Source organism: Panthera pardus, unplaced genomic scaffold (genome assembly GCF_024362965.1).
Source record: "Panthera pardus isolate Hobbes unplaced genomic scaffold, ASM2436296v1 HiC_scaffold_25, whole genome shotgun sequence".
In the NCBI taxonomy this organism is placed as follows: domain Eukaryota; kingdom Metazoa; phylum Chordata; class Mammalia; order Carnivora; family Felidae; genus Panthera; species Panthera pardus.
The window spans coordinates 10709042-10722712 of NW_026526821.1; the positions used below are offsets into that span (position 1 = coordinate 10709042).

The 13671-nt window shown below is 55.2% G+C and overlaps 1 protein-coding gene across 5 annotated transcripts in view; it reads left to right on the plus strand.

Annotated features, from left to right (window-relative positions):
* The window catches only part of NFATC2 (nuclear factor of activated T cells 2), a 157673-nt gene that overhangs the window by 132911 nt on the left and 11091 nt on the right, over positions 1 to 13671 (plus strand). The window lies entirely within an intron of this gene.

Sequence of the window (13671 nt, forward strand, 5' to 3'; positions counted from 1 at the left end):
ATTTTTTTAAATGAACCAATAAATAATGAGAATTTCAGATGGGGCTAAGTGCTGTGAATAAAGTAAACCAGGTAATGGTAGGGGAGGGAGGAACTTCAGATGGGGCAGTCTGCTTGAGGAAGTGGCCTTGACCTGAGACCCAGAGGAGGAGGAGGTGGTGGAAGAGAATTCCAGGCAGGTAGAACAGCATGTGCAAAGGGCCAGCGCTGGGAGGAAGCCTGATTGTGCGGGGGGCGGGGGCGGGCAGAGAGAGGTCTAGTGTAGCTGACAGCCATGGCCAGGAAGGGAGTTGAGAGGGTGGTTTTGAGAGTAAGCCAGACCACACAGGGCCTCAGAGGCCACAGTGAGAGGCTTGGATTTGATTCTGGGAGGGAAGGGAGACTGCTGGCAGGTGGCAGGTTGGGGTGTGTGTGTGTGTGTGTGTGAGGCTGGGGCATACAGGAAATAATTATGGCAACATGCTCTCGCGCGTACTGAGCGCCTTTGGGGGGCAGAGACTAATTATCGTCTCCGAATCACAGCTGGGAGCTCAGGCCGAGGCGTGGGGCGGGGTCTGTCTCAGGTCACAAAACTGGAGGCCCAGAGAAGGAGCTGTGAGACGCGCCTGCATCGGGAGGACACGAGAGGGTCCTCCAGATCCAGTTCGTACACAGCGCGGAGCATTTATCGTGGGTTTTTCACCCCTCCTGTCTGATGAGACCCCAGAAAATTGGCTTTCACCGCAGAGCCGCCAATCTGACTGCCTCCTGGACGTCCCCACGTGGCCGCCCCTCGGGATCAGGTGCCCGCCCCACCCGGTCCCTCGCTCCCTTATCGTACAGCTGCCTACGGAATGTGGGGGCGTGGCCTCAGGCAAGTGACTGAACACCTGCGAGCTCACCGTCCGCCCAGTAGTGACCGTGCTTCGGGTTTCAACGATTGACGCGTGGCCGGTTTCAGTGACCCACATAACAGGGTCAGCCACGTGGTGGGCGCTTGGCAGGGAGTAACCGTCCGCTCGTCATCTTGCCTGCGATCATCTTCATCCGTGCCAGGCTGAGGAGTGGCCCGTCCCCGCATCCTCCCCGCCAGCCCTTCTTCAGTACCCTCTCCCCGGTTCCGGGTTGAAGCCGTCTGCTCAGACACCGCAGGGAGCCTCGTCTCGGGGCCCCTGGCCCGTCTGCTGGACGCCCCCTGAGTGAGGGGTGCGGGTGTGGGTAGCTGTCCTGTGGGTACTGGCAGACGCCCGGAGGCGACCCAAATGCCTGTCAACCAGGAACGGTCACATAGGAGGTCCTGAGCAGCTTGGGGCAGGTATGGAGGGGAGACCTCTTCCTGCTTGCGTTTTTGTACTTAGGGATTTTTTTCTTCTTCTTTGCTCTAGGCAGATATTACTTAAGAAAATTGCAAAGAGGAAAAAAAAAAAAGGGAACATAATCAGGTCTTAGAAACGATCCTCCAGGCTTGTGTAAAAAACGGGGTTTTAGAAGTAGAACGCTTTCAGTTCTTTTTTCTTTAAAAAAAGGTTTTTTTAATGTTTACTATTTTGAGAGAGAGAGAGAGAGCATGAGCAGGGGAGGGCAAGAGGGAGACACAGAATCCGAAACAGGGTCCTGAGCTGACAGCACAGAGCCCGACGTGGGGCTCCAGCCCTCGAACTGCGAGATCATGACCCGAGCCGAAGTCGGACGCTTAACCGACTGAGCCACCCAGGCGCCCCCAAAGCTTTCAGTTCTGCTTAGGGGTACGTCTCACCATCTGGATGCACAGTTGTCCCTCTCGGCCTTGAGTGGAGGATGACACAAAGCTCTGCGGAGACTTTCATGCCTCTAAACTCATGCCCACACTGTAACCTCCGCCTGGAACGCCGTCCCCTCCCTCTTGTGCCTTTTGGAGTCTGACCAGTATTTCAAGGCTCTGACGAGCTGTCTTCTCTCTGCAGCTGCTGAAGGGGGCGGCGGGGGGCACGCTTCTCTTTCTCTGAGTCCCGGAGACACACAGGGTCGCTGGCAGGCGTTTTCACCACATACACCTCTCAGGTGTTTCTGTGCATTTTTTCTCCCTCAAGTCCAAGTCTCTGGGTGGGAAGTACTAACATCTCGACTTGTCTGTACCCACAACTGCGCCTGGGATGGCTTCGCACACGGTAGGTCCCTGACAACGTTTGCTCATGTCCCCGTTTGCTCAGAGCCTCACCCAGCCCCCTGCACGTAAGATGTGTGGAATTGAGCGAGTATCCGAGAGCAAAATGGGCAGCAAAAAGTGCCCCTACAGCAGTATTTCAACCAGACCTAGGATGAGCGAGGGGACGTTTTAGTCGTCTGGCCTGATCCGGCCCGGAGTTTCCCCAAGCACAAGTGCCTCGGCCTTGAACGTCCCGCTGGGACCGCGCAGCGCGGAGAGGCTCCGGCGGGTCCCTGAGTTCCCTCTCAACGCCCCGCTCTCCAGGCCTCCGACGGCCCAGCGGACTTGACGGAGGCAGGGCCTGGAGGCCAGGCTGGGGCAGGCCTTCAAAAATGCGCTGGCCGCGGGGCCCGCTAGAAAATCGATTTCTCGCCTGCAGCCAGCCGCGCTGCCCAGCGCCGGGCCATCCTGCAGCTGTTGTGACAGCAAAAGCAAGTGCCATGGAAACGATTGTGCAAAAAGCCCGGAGCAGGCTGCCTGGGGAGAGTGTGTTCAGTAGCTTCAGCGCGGCCCTCCGGCTCCCCTGTTATTCTGTTGTCCTTGGCGTGGGCTCGCGCTGGGCTCCAGATCGCTCCTTCTGCAGGGAGACCCGCGACGCGGCTCCCTTCCCACGCCAAGAGGCCGGCCCAGCTGGCACACGTGCCCCTCTTCCCTCTGCGGGGCCGCCTGCCAGCTCCCCGCTCCTCCCTAAGATAGCATCCCCGGGCCCGGCCGGCCGGGAGCGAGGTGGCCGGGGATGCCCGCGATGGGCATCCGAGCTGGCCCGGGCTTCCCTCTGTAAACAGCCCAGTGTTTGCATCCCGGGGCCTGCCAGGGCTCTCCCGGCCCGGCCAGCAGGGCCTCCCTCCCGCTGTGGTTCCAGGCGTTTCTGGGGGCGGAAAACAGAAACCAGCCCTGTGTTCTCCAGACTGCCAGGCTTCTGAGAAATGCAAGCCTCAGCCCAGGGACTGGGGCTCCCTTCTCCTGCTGACCCCTGGCCCCGATCAGAGATGGGGACCAGCTCCCCCCGGCCGGTGTCCTGTTCTGATCAGAGAGAAGATTCTAGGGACGGTCTTCGCCCCACCTGCAGTTGCACTCCTGTACTCACTGGGCCCTCCCCTGACCCCACTCCGGCTGCTGGGTGCACGGGGCCTGGGGCTCACCTCAAGGTGGCCTCTTGGCCCTTGACTGTGGCCAGAACCACCCTGGAAAAAGTTTCCTAAATTCCAACTCGAGATCACTGCCCTGGGGCACTTGCTGCTCTGAGGGAGTTTTCTGCCTTTCAGGGTCCCTCCCCGCCAACCCCTTGTGGCTGGTGTTGGCAGAGGGACAGAAGTAAGAGCGACCTGTTTAAAGTCCTCCTTGCTGAGGTAGGAATGACCGCTAAGATCGGTGGGTGATGGAATTTCCCCCGGCGGGTGCTTCAGATTTCCAGGAGGGGCTTTTCATGCCAGTGGGTCTCTTAAGGAGTACTGGGATGGGGCATCTTCGCGTGGACATTGGCACCTCTGGTTTGTGTCTTGGGAAGTTCGGCATCCTGGCCCGAGCCGTTGGCCCTTGAATCTGTTTGCACTCAACACATCTGCTGAGCGCCTACTGTGTACCAAGCTGAAAACAAGTCACAGGGTATCGGCTCAGCAGATTCACTTGTGGTTTGTGATAAGGTGAGTGTAGTTTGTGTGTGCACAGCGGGGAGTGTGTGCCCGAGAGCTAGTGGGGGCAAGAGAAAGAAGTTGGCCCAATCAGGTCCTCCTCGGACTTCAGGGTTAACTCTGATCATTTTAGGCCCGAACAAAAAGCTCTGTCTTTGCCATTAAACCAACGTTTCTGGGCGACGCGGAGGTACAGGGTAGAGTGGTTTCGAGTTTGTGCCCTGGCGTCACCCGCCTGCATTTAAATCCTGACTTGGCCACCTGCCGTCTCTTTGGCTCTGAGTAAGTCCTCCAGCAGCCCCCCCCCCCCCACACTCCCCGGGCTCTCAGTGAACTACCAAAGGGGAATAATAATTGCCACCTATTCGTGGGGACTCGTGAACACTGATTGGTCAACGTGCGTAGATGTCTTAGGACAGGATGTGGCAGTCACCAGCCTTATGCATCGACACCTGCGGCCAGACAGGTAAATGGGCAGGTGCTGGGTGGATGAGGGGGGTCCCTGTGCTGTGGATCTTGCAGCCTAAGGGAGAGTAGGGGTGATAAGTGCACAGAATTGTGTTTCACATGGTGAGACCGGTGTGAAGGTGTTTCGGAGGAAATGACATTCTCCTGCCCCTGGTGTGCTAGAGGCCAGTCCCCTGAAGGGTCACTGCTGACTGCTGCTCCTTGCTAGTTCTTACGTGGTAGACACGCAGGGAACCGGGCTCTGCTGTCTTCCTTCTTCCTCGTCTCCATTCCCTTTCCCCCTGCCCCCCTTCCTTCCTCCCCTGCCCCCCCTTCCTCCCCTCTCCTTTCTTCCCTTCTTCTGTTCTCTCTCTCCCTCTCTTCCTTCCTTCCTTCCTCTACCAAATTGCTTTTATTACATATATGGAAGATCTAAAAATAACAATACAAATATCGTGTCCCCACCTCGAGTTTAAAGAAAAAGAACATAAGCACTGCCTTTTAGCTCTTCTGTTTTTAAAATCGTTTTCATCTGCCAGTCTTTCCATTAGGTTTCTCGACAAGATGGCTCTTTAAAAAACTTTGCTCTGATTTTCACTATGACGGCTAAAAATTTCTAATTCTTCAGTATCAAACCCCATGCTCAAATTTTCACTTGCCTCGTAAGTGCCCAATTTTTTTTCTTTTTTCTTTCTTTTTTCTTTCTAGCTCGTTTGACTCTGGATCCAGGACAGGGCCCGCACGCTGTGGCGATTTGACATGTGTTTTTGTTTCTTTCCTCCGCTCACGTCCCTGTCCTCTTTCTCCCCTTTGCTCTCTCTCTGCGTTCCAGAAGCGACACGGTTTGCACACGGGCCGGTTTTGCCGATCGAAGCCCCGTGTGCCTCTGATGGGCTGTTCCATCCGTAGCTGTAATCCTTTCCTTTTCTCTGCTGTGCAGTCTTCTGTCACAGAGTTCATGCGTCCATCCCAACAATGGACATTTGGTCGTTTCTAGGTTTCTCCGCTTTGCTTGGTATAGACGACGCCTTCTGGAACATTCTTGCTCTGTCTCCTGGCGCACATACAGGAGTTCCCGTAGGGTTATCCCTCCGGGGGGGATTGCTAGGCCACTGGGCGTGCACATCTGCCACTTTAGGAGACAAACAATGCCAGATTGTCTCCCAAAGGGGTTGAACCAGTTGACAGCCCCATAGGCATCAGGCCCCACATGCTCCCAACATTTGACACTGGGAGACTCGTAAGTGGTTTTGCATGGCTTGTACGTGTGAAACGATACCTTTTGACGAACAGAAACTTTTCATGTAAATTTATTTTCCGAGAGGTTTGAACTGTGCGCGTGGAGCCTCGGGTGGTTCTACCCGAAATGTGTCATGGGGACTGGCGGCCTAGGTGTCACTTGGGAGCTTATTAGAAATGCAAATTCCAGAAACACCAGGGTGGGGCCCAGAAATCTGCCCTTGACAAGGCCTCCAGGTGATTCAGATGCTCCTCGAGTCTGAAGTGTTGGCTTAGGAAACCTTCTTCTACCCATCAGTCTCTTAAAGAGCTTCTCCTGTATCATTTCCCAATATGTCACACTCTTACCTTTCACACTGAAGTTTGCAATCCACCTGGAGTTGACTGTGTGTCCAGCATCAGGTAAGGTTCTAATTTCGTTGTTTTCCGTCGGGATGACTGGTGGGCGCAGACCATCTGTGGAGGGGTCGACCCCCTCCCCACCGGCCTGTAATCCAGCAGTGTCGTAAATATCATGTCCACGGAAGCTTCAATGTCCAGTGGGCTTCTTCCTGGCCTCTTGGCTTTGTTCCACAGAAGAGTTATAGCAGCTTTTCGTACACAGTCTTGGTTTCTGGTGGGGTCAGTCACCGGCCTGTCGTTCTCCATGAGTGTCTGGGCTTCTATTGGCTGCTTCTTGGCTCTTTGGGGATTTTTGTTTGTCTGTGGACACGTTAGGGTCCGCTTGTCAGACTCCACAAGATCGCACTGAATCTCTCCATCAACTTGAGACCATTGAGTCTCAAGCGCCAATGGGGACAAATGGACATTGTACAGTCTTGAATTTTTGTGGGTTTTTTTTTTTTTCTAAAACCCGCTCAAGACCATCCTTCGTAACAGAAGTGGAGACAGAACTGCCTCACACGGGGATTCGCTGTCATTCCCAGTCAGTGACGCTGCCACGCGGGCTGGGATGTGCCTCACGAGCTCACGATGGCCCTGAAGGCTGCCCGCCCCCTCAACGCTCAGCTGCCTCAGTGGATGCTCCCGGTCAGGAAGATGGAGGGCATTAGTTGGAAAGCCCTTTCTAAGTGTCTCTGGTTTCCTGCAGATGTGCTGTGCTTAGAACCTGCCTCCTGCAAAGGTCTTTGCTTGGGCGCTTTCTAGCCACGTTCCAGTCGGCAGAAGAGATGGGCTCAGGATAGAGATGTTCACAGGTGGAGACCCAGCTTCTCACTCTTTAAGTTGCACTCAGTGGAAAGCAGAGGTTTGGGGTTCCAGATCCCCCAGTGCTCGTCTCGACCCCGTTTGCGTCATGGTTTTTTTAGGCTTGCTCTGTGCAACGCTTGGTACTTGGGGAGGGGCGTGGGCCTCGTGAACCTCTTGAGCCGGCATTCGCTAGTCAGAGGGAGCTGGGTGGGTGACGGCATGACCAAAGCTCAGAGGCCCTGGCTTCTCCCTGAGGACGGCAAAGCGTGATTTCTCACCGCTTCTCTCGGGACCTGCTCTGAGGCAAGCATGACGATACGTCATGTTTTGCCACAGTGAAGTCAGCGCCGGGTCGCCAATACTCAGAGCCGTGGCTTACGCGTTCATTTATTCCTTTTTTCACTTAATGGCTCGTTCGTCCAGCGGCTACGTATCGTCACTGCTGGGGACACTGTTTGCACAGAAAGGCTCCAAGTCCCTGCCCTCATCGAGCTCACTGTCCAAACACAAACACAAGAACCAAGTAGCACCAAATGCTGTGAGAAAAGGTGATACGAGAGAGGGGGTAGCACGGAGGCCTGCTCCTCTAGCAAGGGAAGGATCCCAGAGGAGGAGACATTTGGCAGAGAGCTCAAGGAGAGAGAGCCTTTCTTTTTAATTTATTTTTTAAATTTATGGCCAAGTTAGTTAGCGTCTAGTGCAACAGTGATTTCAGGAGTAGATTCCTTAGTGCCCCTCCCCCCTCCCGCAACCCCTCCAGTAACCCTCTGTCGGTCCTCCATATTTAAGAGTCTCTTCTGTGTTGTCCCCCTCCCTGTTCTGATATTATTTTTGCTTCCCTTCCCTTACGTTCATCTGTTCTGTGTCTTAAAGTCCTCATATGAGTGAAGTCATATGGTATTTGTCTTTCTCTGACCAATTTCGCTTAGCACAGTACCCTCTAGTTCCATCTACATAGTGGCAGACGGCAAGATTTCATTCTTTTTGGTTGCCGAGCAATACTCAATGAGAGAGCCTTGCAAATATCTAATGAAAGAGCATCCCAGGTTAGCAAGAGTAGGAAGTGCAAAGGCCCTGGGGTGTAAGCCTGCTTGCCGTGGTTGAAGCGTAGGAAGGAAGGTGGAGGCGACTAGAGGATGAGGCAGAGAAGTGTATTTTCTTTGATTTTAAAGGTGTGGACTTTCCCGGGGCTGAGGGGCAGCCCCTAGGTCCCAGGAGTGCGTGAGTGTTGGCGGGAGAGAGTCCATCAGAGTGGAATCCGGTGGGTGTCCACAGCATGCAGGCACCTACCGTGCATGGTGTGGTCCGCCAGCCACTCACCCGTCACCCTCTGGGATCCCCTGGAGTTCCCATCGGACGGGCCCCTGACTGTGGAGGCTGAGCTGGTTATACTTGATTTGGAGAGGAAGGTGCCTTTTGTGCTCTGCCACCCAGATGGCCACCCAAAGCCGGGATCAGACCGACAGCACGAGAAGGCTTGGGTTCCTTTAGGTCTAGAAGCAGGTTGCTGGTGGTTTTGTGGGATGTGAGCTTACGCTTTTCTCTTTTGCGGGATCAGACGGTCACCAGGAGCAAGCTGGGAGGCCTCCTGTCCTGCCCGGGGAAGCCACCAGCGCCGTCTGAGCCCCGGGCCTCAGCTCTGTTTTAAGGCTTGTGATGTGCTAATACCGTGTCGCTTTTTAGACATGCGCCCTGGGCTTGGCCTTGCGGTCCTACAAGGGAGCCAGGCTACTCTCGGCTTCTTACATCTCCTCCCCCCAGCTTAACTAGAGTGAGCAGCATTGTTAGCTCAAGCCGTTTTCCCTCAAAAAGTACATGGGTGATTTTTACTGTGTAACCCTAAAAGCTAGGGTATCCCAGGGTCCAGTCTTTGTCCCGATCTGCATCCCGAGAAGCAGGTTCTGGCTGCCCGAGGAGAACCGTGAAAGAATTCCCATCTTGGCGGCACGCCGGCCTGCCCTCCCCACCCGCCAACGACACCCTCCGCCCCGTTAGCACCTTGGCTTCTGACTCGGAACCAGAGCCCCAGAACTGCCGTGTTTACTCATCCTGAGAGCTGGGGACAGTTCGGTGCAGTGTGGCACTTTTTCTCGTAAGCTCCGAGGTCTTGCTGGTAAGATGTCTGGGCGGCTGGGTGCCGTGCGGGACCTGATTGATGCTGGGGCTGACTTCCGGAGGCCTCTGGCTTGCAGAGCGTGGGTGACTCAGAGGGCTCTTATGCATCTGCATGCCGCTGGCCCAGGGCAGCCAGCACTCTGTGCAGGGTGGCCTGGGAGGGGCCCCTCTCGGCAGGATGTGAGAAGGCATCTCTGAGAGCACGGCTGACCTCAGACCCGCCCACTCTGAAAATGCAGAAATAGCTGCGGAGGTGAAAGTGCTCTGGGGAAAGAGGGTGGCCGTCCAATCAGTTCAGCCTGTTAACCAAATGTTCTCCACGTGGCCGGTGAAAACACATGTTAACGACGGGGATAGGAACGGCGCGAGCACACTTTTTTGTGGGCTTGACCCGGAGCCGGTTGTATTCACGCACAACCCCTTGCTAGGTTACACGTTGTCATTCCCACGCTGCGGACGAAGGAACTGAGGCTCGAGAAGTGGATTGGCCCATGTTCCCTCCGTGAATACAGAGTGCTCGTGATGGGCCACACGCTGTCGGAAGCACCTGTCACGTGGTGACTCATTGATTCCCAGAGATTCGCAGAATGTGCCAGGGCCTGCCTCCAGCCCATGGCAGGACGTGGCAGGCTGAGATTCGGACCCACGCCGTCTGGCCCCCAGCACGGTTTCCCCGTGAGTCTGCCCTGAGGGCGTGTGCCCCTCACCACTGTGCTCAGCCCCTGCACTGAGAGGTCTGTGGCCCCTGCCCTCAGAGACTCCTCCAACCTTACCAGACGCAGGAAGGCTGCCTTTGTGAGGTCACTGGAGGGCGGAGCAGGGAGAAGGGGCTCTGGGCTGGAGGAAACCAGGCAGCAGTTGAGGCTGGGTGTGGACAGAGAAGTGGGTTCTGATGCATACAGCAAGGAGAGGGGGCCTCCCGGCCCCAGACCCAGACCGCATAAAGGTGTGGTGGTAGTGGGAACGTTGGGGCCATAGCATCAGCGTCTGCTCCTTGTTCAGATCCTGCTGCAGACCAGCCGTGTGGCCTTGGAAAAGTCCTTTGACCTCGGGCAAGTCCTTTAACCTTGGCCGCTTCGCTGGCATGCCGTGTGAGCGTAAATGGAGACATCAGAGAGGCAGGTGCTCTGGCAGAACAGGGCTTATGGGCGTATCTGAGCTCGGCTGCCGTTAATTTTCTCACCGTTTAGAGTCTGGAAGTCCGCGATCGGGGAGCCAGCGAGGTGGGGTTCTGGTGAGAGCCCTCTTGGGACGGGCACCTTCCACTGGGATGGCACAGGGTGGAGGGCGAGCGCACGAATTCTCTGGCGTCTCCTCTGATGAGGGCGCTAATCCCATCATGGGGGCCCCACCCTGATCACCTCATCAACTCTGGTCACCCCCAAAGGCCCCATCTCCGGATACCATCATGTCGAGGGTTAGCGCCACAACATAAGCCATTTTGGGGACACAACTGACTTCATGGCTGGGCCTGGAGGTGACAGGTTTGATAAGGGGATGAGTCAGGAGTTGGCGTTCTGTCCACATGCGTCTTAGGGACACCTGGAATAATGACACACACACACACACAGTCCTTTCTGGTCCCTCGGACAGCCTTTGTGTCGAGAGCAGCAAGTTCCTCTGGCCAGGCCTGTGAATCTCACCCGGAAACATTCAGGACTGGGTTTGGGCCGACCTGGTGAAATTTCTTTCCAAAAGCTAGTAGTTTTTTTGATTCTGGAAGGAGTAGACTGAATGGTCCGGGGGGCGGGGGGCGTCCCTGATTTATCTTGCCGCTCCTCGCCCCACAGGCCCTTGGCTGAACCAGGAAGGTGGAGGGTTCTTGGCCCTGCACTTGCCCTCTCCCTCTCCAAGGCAGGTGGGCTTGCCCAGGGTTGGGTCCCATGGTGAGGGCTTGCCCATGAACCTGGGGCCAGGCCTACACCCCCGGGTGGTCGGTCTGTAGGTCAGTCAAATCTTACGTTAACCCAGGCTGCGGGCTAGAGGGAGGCAGATGTGGTGGAAATCTTTTGGGGGTGGATGTAAAGACACAACGTGCCAAATGATGGGAAGGTATCGTGGAGGGGGGGGAGTGTGAAGGGGGAGGGTGCCTCCTTACGGGACACGGGCTTCTGCTGGGCTTTGGAAATGTGTGGATGTGTGTAGGGGTGTCCCCCCTGGGGGCTGGGTTAGGCCATTGTGTGTCGTGAGGAAAGTGGCCCAGGACGGAGGGGCTTCCTGCCTCTCCGGGATTCCACCTGCTAACCCGTCTCCCCGGCCTCCATCCCAACTCACACATCAGCAAGGAGAAACGCACTCAAACGTCTTGACATAAGTGTTTGGTTAATTCCTTCGACCCCCAGAGAGAAAAATGGCTTCCCGAACAATTAAGTATTCATTTTATCATCTCATTGGCGGTCACAGGCTCATTTGTGGGTTTGGAGCGCCCTTTCTTTCCCGAATCTCCACTGGATGTAGCAACCGGCGCCTTTCTTTTTGCTTCTGTTTTGGCAACAACGTATTTTGCAACGCTTGCTTTGTGGCTGATGCCTCTCAGCAGAGGTTTGGGGTCCAGGCATGATGAAATGGCAGGACGACAAGGAAGCAAGCCGTGGTTTGTTTAGAATGCTTTCTTGCCTGTGGTTGCTACCTTAGAAGCCGTGTGGTTGCTCGCCGGGAGAGGTGCAATGTAGCTGCATGAAATCAGAAGACAATTCTGCTGAATTGGAGAAAAGGACTGGGCAGAAGGGGCAAACCCAGCTCAGGCTTGAGTTCCTACAGTTGGTGAGTCCTTTCTCCTAGGGCAGCGTAGCTTAGAGAAAGGCCCAAATCGTCGTTCCCTAGACTGGAAGCGGATGCGTAATCACGGGAAACGTGGGAAAGGGGATAAGGTGGTAGCAGTTTCGACTGTGGTTGGGAGGGACATCAGTGTTTTCATCGTAGAGCCAGCAGACTGCACGCACCTTGGGCCGTTCGCGGAGTCCCGTCAGCTGCATGACACAGGTGCACGTGGGTCTTCCCATCTACTTCCATCCCCCTTAGAGACGCGTGCCTGAGCTTTCAGGAGGCTGGACGTTAGCTGTATGATTTGGCGAGAGGACACATTCTCCCGTCTGTGTTTTTGCACTTCGTCCGTCGATACCATGTGCTTGCACGTTAATTTCCAGTGTTGATTAATAAGGGAAGCACTTCCAATCCCTGTCTTCAATGATCATCTAATCCACAGCACCAGTGGGAGGATTTTACCGCTTTATGCCTAGTGTTGTAAAAATGCAACATCGCCGTGTAGGTCTTCAGCTGTAGCCTCATAAAAGATCACACAATGGGGCAATGATTCTAGGACCAGAGGCTGCTCTCCTTGGCTTTGCGGGGGGGGGGGGGGGCGGGGGGTGTAGGTGTCACCCAGGTAACTCTAAACATGGCTGCCTCTCTTGCCATCCACCTCCATATTACTAACAACTGGCCAGAGCAGCCATGCCGATCGAAGGAACCTACTTCCTCGTGAACCGCGGAGGGAAACAGGATCCCATTCTTGGTTATTAGAGAGGATGCTTTGGCCTGGCCTCTGTCCCCTTTCTCACCCTTCCCTCTTACTCTTCCATGGGTCTTCTTTAGGGGCCATATCGCAGAGCTTATCAATACCTGCCAACAGACCAGGTAGAACATCTTATTCAGTCATCACAGAATCCTTGCCAAGAAGGTGTTGTTATTCCCATTCTGTGGCTCAGCAAGGGGCCAGGAGACTTGCATGGCTGTCACTGGCAGAGTGCTTTTTTCCCAAGGGCTTCTGACACCAGTCTGCATTTTCACCCAGCTCCCAAGACAGCCTGATCATCTCCCTACAGGGAGCCCGGGCCTAAGGCCTATGAAGCTGGGGCTTTATTGAGCTCTGCCCGGTGCAGGGGCCCGGTCCTGGACAAACCTCTCCATCTTTCTGTGCCTCGCTAACCTGACCTGAGCAATGAGCGTTCTACCACCACTCCCCAGAGATGGCTGGCGGGGAAGTGAGTGGCTGGGTCTTGAGCTGAGGTTGGGGTCTTAGTTGAATGGAAATAGGCCCTTCCTCTCCCCTTGTCGCCTCTGCCTTGCACCAAGAAACAGGCCGTGAAGGAGGGAAACTTCATGACTAAACAGGAAGCTGTACCTCAAAAGGCTGCAAACCAGTTAGATGAATGCTTTATAAATTCTCTGAACACTCTTGATGAGGGCTGGGGAGCAGAGTCAGAGCAGGGCTTGCTTCTCGGGTACTGGCTGGCTGGACTTAAGGGCATGGTCCCCGGGGCTCCCCCCTAGACTGGGCTCGCTGCTCCAAGCATGTGACCTTGGACCTGTGCGTGGCACTTGATGTCTACTGAGTGTAGATGGATAGAGTGGAACCTGTTGGCCCTTAGAGCACCTAAGGTTTTTCTGGGAGTAACGACTGACCAAGTGCTCTGCCTTCAGTGCCACCAGTTCTTGGGCAGAGACCAGGGATCCCAGCACCGGGTCAGGGACACAGGGGAGCGGCCGATGTAGTGATCAAGACAGGAGGTGGTAGGGGCTGCTGGTTCCCAGATATAGTTTGAAGGTAAACCCAGAAGCATTTGCATATGGAGGGATGTGAACGGTGACCAAGATTGGTCTGAACAACCGGAAGAAGAGAGTGAGGTTTCTTATGATGGGAACAGCGGGGGGGGGGGGGGGGGCAGGTGTGAGAATCAGGAAATCGGCTTTGGCCATATTCAGTTTGGGATGCCCAGTGGGTAGTTAGATGGCAAAGTCTGAAGGTCAAGGGTGAGGTCTGGGCTGAAGACATTAATTTGACCACTCTTGGGGTACAGATGGTATTTTAAGGCCTCGAATGAATGGTCTGACGATGCCTTTTGCTCTTGGGGTGAACAAGCCACCGTGCACTGGAGCCAAGGCAGTC